The sequence below is a fragment of the Phoenix dactylifera genome, chromosome 6 (assembly GCF_051530095.1).
Source record: "Phoenix dactylifera cultivar Ajwa chromosome 6, Ajwa_hap1_PhDact_Kaust_v1.1, whole genome shotgun sequence".
NCBI classification, from domain to species: domain Eukaryota; kingdom Viridiplantae; phylum Streptophyta; class Magnoliopsida; order Arecales; family Arecaceae; genus Phoenix; species Phoenix dactylifera.
This window is the reverse complement of record NC_143195.1, coordinates 10,332,849-10,346,696: the sequence shown is the minus strand read 5'-3', so window position 1 is coordinate 10,346,696 and position 13,848 is coordinate 10,332,849. Positions and strand designations below refer to the sequence as shown.

General features: G+C 42.6%; 1 long non-coding RNA gene across 1 annotated transcript; it reads right to left on the bottom strand.

Moving 5' to 3' along the window:
* Positions 1–10,334: 10,334 nt before the first annotated feature.
* LOC103699617 (uncharacterized) lies at positions 10,335–13,171 on the bottom strand. The gene is made up of 4 exons (XR_005509754.3): positions 12,718–13,171; positions 11,929–12,640; positions 11,242–11,539; positions 10,335–10,984 (listed from the first exon to the last, which is right to left on the bottom strand). It is a non-coding gene; the product is annotated as an uncharacterized LOC103699617 (long non-coding RNA).
* Between the last annotated feature and the right edge of the window lie 677 nt (positions 13,172–13,848).

The window sequence follows — 13,848 nt, the reverse complement described above, 5'->3', positions numbered from 1 at the left end:
AATACGACAGCGCTCCCACTAACCTTTTTGTAAACACACGGTTCCTCTTCGTTTTTGATGAAATCAAACGTTTTGATTGCGTCATCGAAACGAGTGTTCCAACTCCGAGATGCTTGCTTTAGTCCATAGATGGACCTTTGCAGCTTGCAGACCTTGTGATCTCCATCACTGGAAGTGAAACCCAAAGGCTGTTCCACATAGATGTCTTCATCAAGATATCCATTCAGGAAAGCTGTTTTCACATCCATCTGCCAGATTTCATAATCATGAAATGCTGCAATGGCAAGCAATGTTCGGATGGATTTTAGCATGGCTATAGGTGAAAAGGTCTCCTGATAGTCAACGCCTTCGCGCTGATTATACCCTTTTGCCACAAGCCTTGCCTTATAGGTCTCTACCTCTCCATCCGAACCTATTTTCCTTTTGTAGATCCATTTGCATCCAATAGGTACAATACCTTCTGGTGGGTCTACTAAGGTCCAGACTTGGTTGGAATGCATGGAGTCTAACTCTGACTTCATGGCTTCCAGCCATTTTTCGGAATCGATATCAGATATCGCCTCGTCGTAGGTTTTGGAATTTTGTGTATGATCCCTATCTCCCACTAGGAACATTTTCTCGGTATCCTCTTCTAGTATACCTAAGTATCTATCGGGAAGTGGGAGACCCTACTAGATCTACGAGGTGGTCGAGGGACATCGTGTACTGGCTCTGTATGAATGGGTTCGATAGGATCCATGACTCGTTGCTTTTCAGAGACTTTCTCTTCAAGCTCAATTTTCCTCCCACTGCCTCTATCAAGGATAAACTGGTTTTCCAAGAAGATGGCATGACGGCTCACAAACACATTGTGATCCTCTGAGACGTAAAAACTGTATCCTAATGACTTTTAGGATATCCTATAAAACGAGCACTTATGGTCCTAGCCTCTAACTTGTTTGCCTGTAGTCTCTTGACGTGGGCCGGACATCCCCAAATCTTGAGATGACCAAGACTTGGTTTCTTACCATGCTATATCTCATACGGTGTGGTAGGAACGGATTTAGAGGGAACTCTATTCAACAAGTAAATAGCTGAAAATAGGGCATCTATCTAAAGAAAAAAGGGTAAATCAGTGAAGCTCATCATGGACTGGACCATATCAATAGAGTCCGATTCCTCCTCTCTGACACTCTATTGAGCTGAGGTGTACCAGAAGGAGTCCATTATGAAACTATACCATTCTCCTTGAGATAATCACGGAACTCTCCATTAAGGTATTCACTTCCTCGATCTGATCGAAGAACCTTAATGAGTTTTTCTGCATATTTTTCTACTTCATATCTAAGCTTTTTGAACCTTTCAAAAGTTTCATATTTGTGTCTCGTACACATATCCATACCGTGAGTAATCATCGGTAAAATGAAGTAAAAATTACAACCCCTAGCCTGCACATCGAATGGGCCACACACATCAGTGTGTACTAGGGTAAGTATTTCAGTGGACCTCACTGTGTCCTACAAAGGATAATTTGGCCATCTTTTCTTGAAGGCAGAATTCACAAATTAAATATGACTCGAAAGTCAATGAGCCCAAAAGCTCATGTTTCTCCAATTTGTTTATTCTGTCTTCTCCTATATGGCCAAGCCTGAGGTGCCATAAATACTTTAGATTTATCTCATTTTTGGATCTATTAGATCCTATGGTATTTACTGTTTGCTCAGATATATTCATAGATACATCCATATGTATGTGATAGAGACTGTCAATCATAAAACCATGTTGAATCAATTTATTTTTTCAAATAAAAATCTTTTTGTGCTAAATAAAATACAGAAATCAAATTTCTGCTAGCAATAGATAACAGTCCCTAAGTATCCTGAGCATATCTGACATACTTTCTGAAGGTCTGTCACCCTTCATGTTCTTTATGCTTCCCATGTATGTAGGACAGTTCCTCTTCCAATGGCCGTTCATGATGCAATGGAAACACTTTTCCTTGCAATTGGCCTTTTTCTTGGAACTTCCTTCTTTGGCTTTTTGTCTTTCTTCTGCTTTTTGGCAGGCTTCTTTTTCTTCCAAGTAGACTTTCTCTTGGAACCAGAAGTCAACTCAGCAGTAAGGACATTGCCCCTTGAACCTTTCAAGGCTCCCTCAGCAGTTACCAATATATTTATTAGTTTAGTCTTAGTGCATTCAATCTTATTCATGTGGTAGCTTACTATAAACTGACCAAATGAATCAGGAAGGGATTGAAGGATCAGATCTACTTGCAATTCCTTGTGCATGTTCATACCGAGCTTCTCAAGCTCCTCTAGGTCCTTGATCATAGTCAGACCGTGATCATGGACGGACAACCCCTCACGCATCTTTGCCTTGAAGAGCCTTTTGGACACTTCAAAACAAGCTGTGCGACTCTGCTCACCATACAACTCTTGCAGGTGATTTAATATGTCCCTGGCAGTCTTCATGTTCTCATGCTGGCATTGTAATGCATTGGACATGGATGCCATTGTGCAGCACCTAACTTTATTGTCATTGTTCGTCCACTTAACAAGCGTCTTACGCTGATCAGTAATCGGACGGATTGGTAACATGGGAATTCCATGGTCTAGCATATACCCGAATTTCTCACAATTCAAAACTATTTTTGAAATTTGCTGAGCCAATCTTTATAATTGGGTTTGGTCAAACGGTTGTTCTATAGGATATGAGTTAAGAGTCTAGAAGCTGACTTTATAATCCTTAGAGAGTAAAGATTATAGTTAGACTTTTGTACTTGATCCTAAATCTGTTCTAAGGACTTTTAGAACGAATGTACCTCCCACTATTTTCTCGAATTCCTCACACTCCCCTGGTAGAAAAACAGAAATCCTACACGACTAGGATTTCTAGTGGGTACTGCAGTTCCACCGATTTACATGCCACCTCACCTAACAGTTATTGATGACACATAAATTGATGAATGTACAACTCTTGTACAATGCTTCTCAAGCATGTTGCAGTGCTTCTTGGTCTCTAAGCCATGAAGACCTCACCTAACAGTTATTGGTCTCATTTCTTAGTTAAGTCTGACCCACCGTATAACCGTAGGAATAAAGTCGTCATTGGGTCCTCACCTAACAGTTATTGGTGCCCAACCCCACCTTTACCCTACAACATCTCATGTCTATAGAGAGGTCCAGCCCCCCGATGCAACTTGCCCACTGTGTCCAGCCGAGACAAATCAACATCAGAAAGACCTTAGCAGCTCTACTACAGTGGAAGACCTATTGACTTAATATTGGTTAATCAGGTCTTAGTGTTTGCAACTTGAGCTCTTCATAAGAGGTAATCGAACAATTGGCCAGATAAGCAGGTGGGAGGCTCTCCTTACTCAGAGAGTAAGGTCCTAATTAAGTAACCACCTTTCATGCTTTCCTAGACACCAATTAGATCAATTAATCTAATATGACTTGCTCATGTCGGTTCACTCTCGACTTGATTGAGGAGGTTTTAGTTTAGGTCTCATTGGATTTGCTACATCACATGTAAACCTATCTACCCGACTCTCATTTACATCACATGCAAACGGCACATTGCAGGCAGTTATAATCGCAGCAATAATTAAAGCTAAACTTTAAATAGGTGATGATCATGGATTCTAATTAGGTCATATTACAAGCACATGCACGTCAATCGATCAATTGGTCTTCAACTCTTGAATTGGTTCCAAGCCTCCTTGATTCGAACCTTGACCAACTCTTGATCCAATTGCCATCAACCGCTTAGACCCCTATTCATCTCATGCCTTGTCTTCAACTTGATCGTTGACGTACATCACATCACAGAAATACAACCAGATGTAAAATAAAAATAATAATAAATTACATCTTCTTTTAGGAGGCACGCAGGCCTTTCAAAACATCAAATAAGATGCATGCAAGCATCTGAAAAATTACATGACATTGCAGATCACATCGCAGGTCTTTACATTTAATACCAAAAGGGTTTGAATCCTATGATCATCACCACATGCAGCAATTATAATTTTCAGATCTGAAAACTAACTGATTATCTCATGACATAGGTTGCTGATCATGCTAATCATGATTTTAAACTTTGTAATCTCATTAACAATGCAATTAGAATCATCATCTTATCACATTAAAATCAGCATGCAAAAATCAGCACCCTAGAAAAAATCTGCATGCAGAAAATTTTCAGCATGCATAATCTTTCAATTTCAGATCTAATAAGCCTACTAATAATTAATTCTTGCCTTAATCTACGAAACCTAGGCTCTGATACCACTGTTAGAAAACCCCGATCATGCCGCAGAAAATTCAAAAAAAATCTGATGGCAGCGGAAGAGGCATGCGCGGGATCAAATCCGTTCATCGCATGAACGTTGTTCAAAAACCGTTCGTAGATAGATAAGGATTAAAAACTTTTAAAATCTTTAGAAGATCAGATCTTCACCTTGTGCGGGTAGATGATCACCGCAAACTGAAGTTCGTGGTTTAGGATGAAGGTTCGCTTGAAGCCGTTCAACTGCCCGGCCTCTACAGGTATCCACACGAAGCAGAAACCGATCAAAGCTTCCTTCTTTCCCCGGGGTGCTAGTTCCCTTGCAGAGACAACTTTGGATGGCTGATTTCCTCCCTTTCAATCAACCCTTGAATGCTGAGGGAGGAGGAAGAAGATGGAAGAGGAGAAGAAGAGGAACGAAGCCCCGCAGCCTTCTTTTTCTCCCTTGCGTTGGAACCAAGATGGAGAGGGAAGAAGGCCGCCACCACACTTCTTTTGATCCTTTCTTGCTTGCGGCTGAAAAGAGAGGAGAGGAGGGTGGAGTTCACGGCTGAAAGGAGAAGCCTTCATACAATTAGGGCACCTCCTCTTTACCCCCTTTTAAAACATCTAGGGCTCCTACAAATTAGGAGCCCTTGATGTTATGCCATGTTAGGCGCCTCCCTCTCTCCTTGCCGCACCAAAGGAATCAAGGAGGAGGGGTGTGATCCCCTCCTTCTTGTGATGCCCTAATCCTCATCTAATGAAGATTGGGTGGCCCTAATGTGGTTTAGCCCTAATCCAATTAGGCTTAGCCCACAGGTGAACTAATTGGATCCAATCTAGGTAAGTCTTAATCCAATTAGAACTTAAATTAATTTTGACTCAATTGAACTCTTCAATCCTAATCCAATTAGGAGTCTTATTGATTCATTAGATTAATAATTAATTGTGACTTAAGAAACCCTAATCCAAATTAGGACATATTTAATTTTAGTCCTAATCCAATTAGGACTCTTATTTGAATTCGAAGTCCTAATCCAATTAGGTCTTCTAGGAATCCTATTCCAAGTAGGAATCCAATTTTAATTCAAAACTCCTAATCTAATTAGGATTGTAGGAATCCTATTTCAAGTAGGAATCCCAGTCCTACTCCAACTAGGATTCCTAGTCCTAATCCAATTAGGACTCTAGGAATCCTACTCGAAGTTGGACTCTTGTTTCAAGTCCAATTAATTAATTCCCTTTGTTCTTTCTTCAACTGAATATCAATCGAATTGATTACTTGTGATTCCTAATCACGATTCAACCATCGGATCGGTCAATACTTCTAATGTGTGTGACCCCATAGGTTCTACTCTGACTGGTAGTGAGATATATTATGATCTCTATCATAATATCATTGAAAACTCCTTTCAATGGATTGGAACGATTCCAACTCTACTCTTTAGGGTTTATCGATCATCGAGATAATCCCTGTGAGTCTCACCATCCACCAGTGACACCTAGCAGCATATAGTGGCTACCCAGTAGAATAGAATGATGAACCTCTAGGTGCAGTTATCGTGTGATACAGTCCTACTATCGTGGATCCCTACAGGACGGAGGTCATGGATAACTCGTCAAACCCCTTCGTCTGTCATATGTCAAGATTTATTCGACTCGAGTTCGTTAGTGGAAAACTCTTTCTTCACTTTATATTACTGCCCTGGCCAAGGTCTTAGAACTCAGTCTAACAAATCACATAGGATCACTCCTCTTCTATCAAGGTCGATAGATTCCATGTAAGTGCATACCCTACTCCTACAGTGAACTTACTGCAGCCAATCTACACTACAAGGACCCATATGACTAGAGACCATGTATACGTGTAGTCAAACTACAATAACCTCACTGTGAGTAGCTGAAGTACCGCAGGTCAAAGGACCAGTCATACTACTGCAACATCAAGCAAGTCATTGACGAGTGGATAGACATCCAAGTGACTTCTTGTCTTGGTCACGCTCAGTACCCTTGTTCTCTAACAAGCACCTGCACTATCACTTCAGTGTCCCTACACTGTGGACTCAAGTCTCGTCCATCCAGAAGGAAAGTGATCTGTGCACTGATCGGATCGATCACCGTCCTCGTGATGATCTATTGATCAGGAGCATTTAGAAATTAATCACCAATGATACATGGCTCAAATTCTCAACTCTTGAGAATATGCATCATTATCTTATTAATTTCTTGGACGATTCATAGACACATAAATAATATGAATGAAAAGATGCCTTTTATTTATTCAATAATAAATAGTCAAGTACAAAATTATGTCCCTAGAATTAACAATGTGTCAGCCAGATTGGCTTCTAGGGCATACATCTAACAATCTATAGATTCCTTACTCATGTATCATTGTCCCAGAAAGAATTTATAAGGATTGGAAGCAAGGAAAATTTTTAGAAGCAAAAAGGAAGAAAAAAGAAAAATTCTACACTTGGGTCGACCCAACCCAGAATAGGGTCGACCCAACGTTGAGTCGACCCAAGAAAATTCTTGAGTCGACCCAACGTCGGGACCCCACTGTTAAAAGGGGGACCCGAGAGCATTGTTAGGGCACTGTTTGCCCTTGTCCTCTTCTGAATACTCTATTCCCCACTCTCCAAACTCCTCCAAACAGTAGATTACCTTAAGATCTTGAAGTAATGGGACCCAAAAGAGCCGTAGCCAAGAGATCCGAAAGAGTCTCACGGATCCAACGTGAGGAAAGGCAACCTACGGAGCCATCTACAGTGTCTCCCCAACATGAGGCACGTGCGGAGCCACCTCCTCCTCCTTCTCCCTCAGTTATACTTGCAAGATTTGCGGGGAGACCGGTTACAACGGGGAGAAGGATCCATTCCGAGTTCTTTGATCAAGAAGGGTTTAGGTTGAGGGAATGGATCCAAAGGCAAGGTTGGGAGTATCTTTGCTCCCTAGATGTGATGATCTACCCCGGATTAGTTCGGGAGATCTATGCCTTCCTTAAAACTGGAATGGGAGGGCTTGTTTCGGAAGTTCGAGGAGTTAGGGTTCGAGTTTCCGAGGAAAGTTTGAGTGAGCTACTTCATCTACCCTGCGAAGGAGCCACTCCGGAAAAACCAGAAAACAAGATGAGAGCTCTGCAGTTGATTATGGAAAATGAGGGCTTTGACTTCTCAGAAAAGGTAATAGCAAGCTCTTTATCTGCTGAAATGAGATTATTGCTTAGTATCATAAATAGAATTTTATTTCCAAAGAGCGGGAGATTCGATCGCATCACAGAGCGAGATTTAGTAGTGATGGAGTATATTATTCAGGGTATTCCCCTGAATCTCTCGGCCATGATACTGAAGCAGATGAGGAAAGTGATCTGCAACTCCAGAGTATCCCTACCTTATGGTATGATACTCACTTTGGTTTTTCGACAGCACGGCATATCTGTCGAGGGGGAGGTATCCAGGCATCTGCTTCATACTGACACATACACTGCACGGACACTTATACGTATGAATTATAAGAAAGTGAACGGGCAGTGGATTCATACTGGAGCAGGGATTCAGGGTGAGGCACCAGAGGGTGAGGCAGAGGATGATACACCAGATATTGGAGACCCTATCCCTGAGGATGAGGAGCATATGGATCATCCTACTGTACCTTCCGAGGCTGGACCATCGTCATCTGCTCCTCCGAGAGATACGGATGAGTTCTGGAGTAAGATGACTGAGATTATGACAGCTCAGGCCAGGACTATCACTGACGGGCTGACGAGCAGATTGGATATTATGTCAGCTTAGGCGAGGACTATTACTGATGGGCTGACGAGCCGACTGGATATCATGTCTGCTGAGATCAGTGATCTGAGGCAGCAGATAGGAGCACTCCGGAGAGAGAGAGAGACCCATGGACCATCTGTGCCACAGGCTGCTGAGTCAGAGATATCGGCACAGAGTCATCCAGCTCGTCGTGCTCCACGCCAGACACAGTCTCACCAGGCTCGACCTCCCCTCGCCACATACACTAGGAGGATGAGGACTAGATCCCAGCCATTAGATACTCCCTAGGCTGATATTAGCATTTCTGTTTAGAGCCTAGGCTAGATATCTAGTTCTCATATATATTTTGCTTTTATCATGTATCTTTAAACTTTGATTAAGGAACATTGTATTTGTTTTTGTTTTTGGGCATGAATGTACTAAAATATTCTTATTTTGATCAATGAAGTTTGAATGTTTGTTATTTATTGTGTCTTTTTGACGCAATCGGGGTGGGCTGCAGATTTTTTTCTTCTTGAGGATGGCTGAATCTTTCTTCTCTTTTTTTTTTTTCAAAGCAATGGCAATGGAGGCTAGGGTTCTTTGTGGTGGAAGGAAGGAGGAAGAAGATGGGTTGCTGGTTGGTGAGATTGGGTTCAAGGAGGGTCAGCCAATGGACCAAAATTAGGCACCAATTTTTGTGGGGGTTGAAATTGGCTAGACCAATTTTTTTGGCTGAATTGGGTTGTGTGGAGTCCTAATGGCAATAGGACTTAGAGGAGGACGTGGGAAAGGAGTCTTGGGCGTGAGGGAGGTGCTGAAATGCTGATGTGGCACTCAAGGAGGGTGCACACAAGAGGTGGAGGCGTGAGAACAAAAGAAGGGATAAGGATAAACTTGAGTTTGTTAGGGAAATCTCATCCAAAACCAACCCAATTTCAAATGGCGTGAAGGGGAGGCGTCCCACCTTCCCTCAGCCTCTTTGGCATCGCACCAGCAAGAGGAGTAGCCTCTCTTCACGCAAACAAATCATAATTTCGAAATCCAAAAGAAAACTAACTTCATTCATCATACCCTTCTTTATATAGAAAGAAAGGTTGGCACAGAATTTTAAATTGGACTCCTAATTACATGAGGACTCAATTCAAAATTTAAATTTTCTAATTGACCAATCAAAGGCCTTGACACCTAAGCCTAGACACCTAGGAATCCATTCCTTATGGCGTGTGGATTGAAACCCATCAAAAGAAATTCAGCCGCATGCCACGAGTTGGAATCTAGGTGGAACTCCTTCTCGGGTACCAACATCAGCATGAAGTTCGGGAGACTCCTCAAATTTCATCTGATCTCCAAATTTTATGTTCTTATAGTCATTGGAAAGCTACGGATGTCTACTTTCCAACAAAATTTGAATCAACTTAATCAGACTTCTGTAGCTTCCAAAATCTTCAAAATACTATATGGTGTTCAATCTGTCACGGATTTCAACTGGATTTGAACTCTGAATTTCTTCCACATGTGAGAGATCTTCATGGTTGAACTTCTCCACGTGATGAGTGATGATCTTCACGGCATTAGGAATCCTTCTTAATGGCACTCAATTATAAGGACTCAATCTTAAACACATGGACTCAATCCTCTCACATAAGGACTCAATTTCACTCATACGACTAAACTAAATTCTCCACACATGACCCAATATGACTTGACTCAATCCTTGCATAACATGGACTCTTTTGATGCCACTTGGCATTCAATAGCAAACATAAATCAGCAAATTGCAAACCCAAAATAAGAACTCAAATAAACCCAAAATAAAAGGACTCAACACTACAAAAGAAAGGATATCTCCCGACGCTTTTTTTGGTCTCTCCCGACGCTTTTAAGCGTCGGCGAATTTCCAGCCCACGCATCGCAAAGCGTGGGTCAGGCGTCGGGCAGGTGGGAGTGGGTCGGGTTTAACCCGACGCGTCAAAAAAGCGTCGTCGCTCTATGCCGACGCTTTTAAGCGTCGTTCACTTTATACAAACCCGACGCTTAAAAGCGTCAGGAAAGCCCAAAAGAGTGGCCAGTTTAAAGAAATCAAAAGGTTTTCACCGACGCTTTAAAGCGTCGGTAAACCTGTTTTTGCCGACGCTTTTTAGCGTCGGCGTAGGCGTATGGTTTACCGACGCTTTAAAGCGTCGGCGAAGGCCACTTTTTTTACCAACGCTTTAAAGCGTCGGGAGAGACCATTTTTTAAAAAAAAATAAAAATACGAAAAAATGGCACCAGCAAAAAATGGCAATTGATAAAGGCGCTCTTGTCAACAAGAATTACAACATCTCAACCTGAGAGAACAAGAGAATTGTCATGTTATTAACATCAGTCATTCCCACAAATTTTCATCATCTTTCCAATTCATGCTTCAAGAAAATGATAAACATCACAAATCCACACTGCTAGCTTCCAAAGAATGGTTCAGATATGACGCTGGCAAGGTACAATTTACTCGACCGAGAATAAAAACTAAAATAAATGGTTCAGATATGACGCTGGCAAGGTACAATTTATGTAGAGGAGGACCGACATGCAGGAAAAAGCTAATTGTTGATGCTTAATATTATGTTTTTTGGGGTTCCGGAAATAGAAAATTTGCTAGTTAGATTCTGAATACCTCAATAGCATCTCCAATATTCACCACTAGAGCTTTTGGAATTGGTTTTACAGGAAACCATTCCCCCTTGTGCTTAATTTGGAGGCCAGTTATATTGTCATCTTGCAAGAGTATGGTGACAGAGCTGCCATCTGAATGTGGACTCACACCCAGAACTAGATCAGGTCTGCAGCAAGTTGGATAGTAGTTAATACGCATAGCTTGTTTTAAAGCCCCATGCAGTCTTAAAAGCCCATCTTTATCCATGTTCATTAGCAAAGAAAGATTGGCAAGCAGCTCAACAGTTATCCTGTTCATTTCCATTGAAAACACTTCAACCGCATCCCTGCCGAAAGGGGTAAAATGATATAGATTAGTATGGAATCAACCGACAGACAATGTATGTGTGCTGAAACATGATTACCGTCTATTTATTGAAGTAATGGGCTAATAGCAGTACTAATAATGATAAGAAGAACAATAAGAAGAAACCAGTTTATTAATAGCAGTACTAATAATGTTAACATGTGGCTCCACAAGCGTTCTGGTGCACATCATGCGTCAAAGATAATACAGAAACCAGTCACTGTCCACCAAATTAACCTGAATAGATGGTATATTCCCTGATGCAGAACATGAGCTCAAGGCAGCGGAGCACAACCACCAAATTCTCAAAGCTTTGGCAGCATCTTCTAGCAAATCCAGAAGGCGAAAAAAGTAGCAGTCTTATAAATTGTATAGCTTCAGTTTTGGAACAGTCATCAGTGGCATTGTTAGGAGCAAGATTCGTACAAAGTGCTCGTTGGATATCTTGCTCATGTGAGATGACTGAAATTAGTAACACTCACATAAACTGGATCAATTGGGCAAATATTATGGACTACACGAATTTGTCAAGCTCCTGTAAACATAAAAGATGACACAAAACAAAATTATTTTGATTTTCTTTTTCACTCTTAAGTGATTGAAAAGGGAAATATTAAGTCGAACCTTAACTTCTAGAATAACATTAACATACTTAAAACAGGATGAACACCCATAACCATCAAACCTTCTCCCACCTACTTGGGATTGGCTTATGGATCTTCAATTGCCAACCATTCCCACAATGGGCTGCCCAGGATATTTAAAACAGGATTTACGTGTATAGTCAAAATTTCTGTTTTAAGCTTGCACACAAAGTTGATCTTGAACTCAAACATATTGAAAAATGATGCTAAATTTAAAGAAAATGAAAGGACTGGTATTTTAAGCAATATGACTCAAAAAATAGATTAGCATTTTACTTACCGATGATAACACTGGGGCCGGGCTCAAGGACAATGCAGCAATGTCATCGTCTACAAGACCTTCCAAACTCCTTTATATTTCCTTAATAAAGAGGACATCATCACGGGGATGAGCTTCCTCAATAACAACAACTATTTCATCCCCAATCTGTTTTCCAACTGAAACAATCGCAGAAGCTTGAATCCCTACCTGCAATACTCGTAAAACACTCGTAAAACATTAGTAACACAGAACAGAGAAAAGCTCTTGATTATTCCTAGCAAAAAAAAGCTCTTGATTATTTAAAACAGAAAGAAGCAGAACCAGCGGACTACAGGGATTAAGGCGTTCCTTGAGTATCATCTATAGGTCCAAATCGATTAGCCGGCCACCAGAATGAGACAAGTGGAATCAAGGAACATGGTGCCTACGGATACGGCTAGGGTCACCGAGATCAATCTATCGGCGGAGATCGGCAGCCCTGGTATCCCGGAGGAGATTGGCATAAAGAAGTAGATCACCAGCAGGCCAAGGAAGAAGACTGTGAAATTGGCAATCAGAATCATCATCTGGAATATAAGCGTCGACTGAGCGCCCGCCAGCAAGAACCCTCCAAAGGCGACACAGAGGGCAAACATGGCGACCGCCACCAGCCTGCGGCGGATTGTATGATCTGTCGGAGCTTGGCCGGGGAGGAGTCGTTGGGCGAGGTCGTAGGCAGCCATCGGACCCCCTGAAATGAAATGAAAGAAAATGAGAGAGAAAACAGACGGGAATACCAGAAGGTCTTGAATTGAGATTGCTCACGACCATCGCCTTCCCCTTCGAGGGCGCGGGCAGCGTTCTCCTAACCGTCGGCCCGGCCCTCCTTGACGAGGCGGAGGAGGTGCCCCACGCCGTCCTCCTTGATGATGAGCTTGGTGGTAGTGGAGGTTGTCGCGGGCTAGGGAGGCGAGGTCGGCGGCGGAGCAGGGGCAGCAGCGTGGGATCTCAAGACGGGCTGCGGCGGACGGTGCGGGCCATGGTCGATGCGGCTCGGGCAATCCGGCAGTTCCGGCCGGCCGGGTCGTGGGACTCGGGCTCACGGATCGCGTGACATGGGTGCTCAGGGACAATGATCGGAGCTCGGGAAGCGAGATGGGGAGGCGATCGGAGCTCGGAGACGCCGATCGGAGCTCGGGAGCGAGATGGAGAGGCGATCGGAGCTCAGGGACCCTTTTGAATGAGAGGAGAGGAGAGGAGAGGGCATCAATCGTGAGGGTTCGAAAGGATTTGGCCTACGATGACGCTTATAAGCGTCGTCGTAGGTCCAACTTACACGTCAATTTTAAAGATATACCGACGCTTTTACAAAGCGTCGGTAAAATTTGGCGCTGGTCAAAACTATCCCGACGCTTCTCCCTAGCGTCGGGAAAAAAGGGTCGGGAAATCTATCTTTTTCTGTAGTGCAATGTGACCAAAATAAAATAGACTCAATCCAATTAAATGCTAGAAATTACAAACCCAATGTGTTTTCGGGCACTCCCAAGCAAGAATCCAAACTCGACGTACATCCATTATGATTTGGGCTCGTGCTCCTGCATCAATTCCCCCCTTCTGGAAAAAATACTCGACTCCGTCGAGTTTCACAACTGATAGAGCTTGTGGAAGTTTGGATTTAGCTATTGGACTTCCTCCGTCTTTAATCATGAGCGATCTGAATTTAGTCGGTCCTCCAATGAAAAACTTCTGATATCCTCCTCGGTGGGTGGACACTATCTGAACAACTAGGATGTCCTCAATGATGTCCGTCGGGGCTGATCGTCGAAGAAGTGAAGATGGTACAGATGGGATGTCTTCATCTTCAACATAGTGAGCTTCATAGGGCTGCAACTCTTCAACATAGAAGATGGGGCTAACCTGCAAATCATCTGGTAACTCGAGCACAAAGGCCTTGGGTCC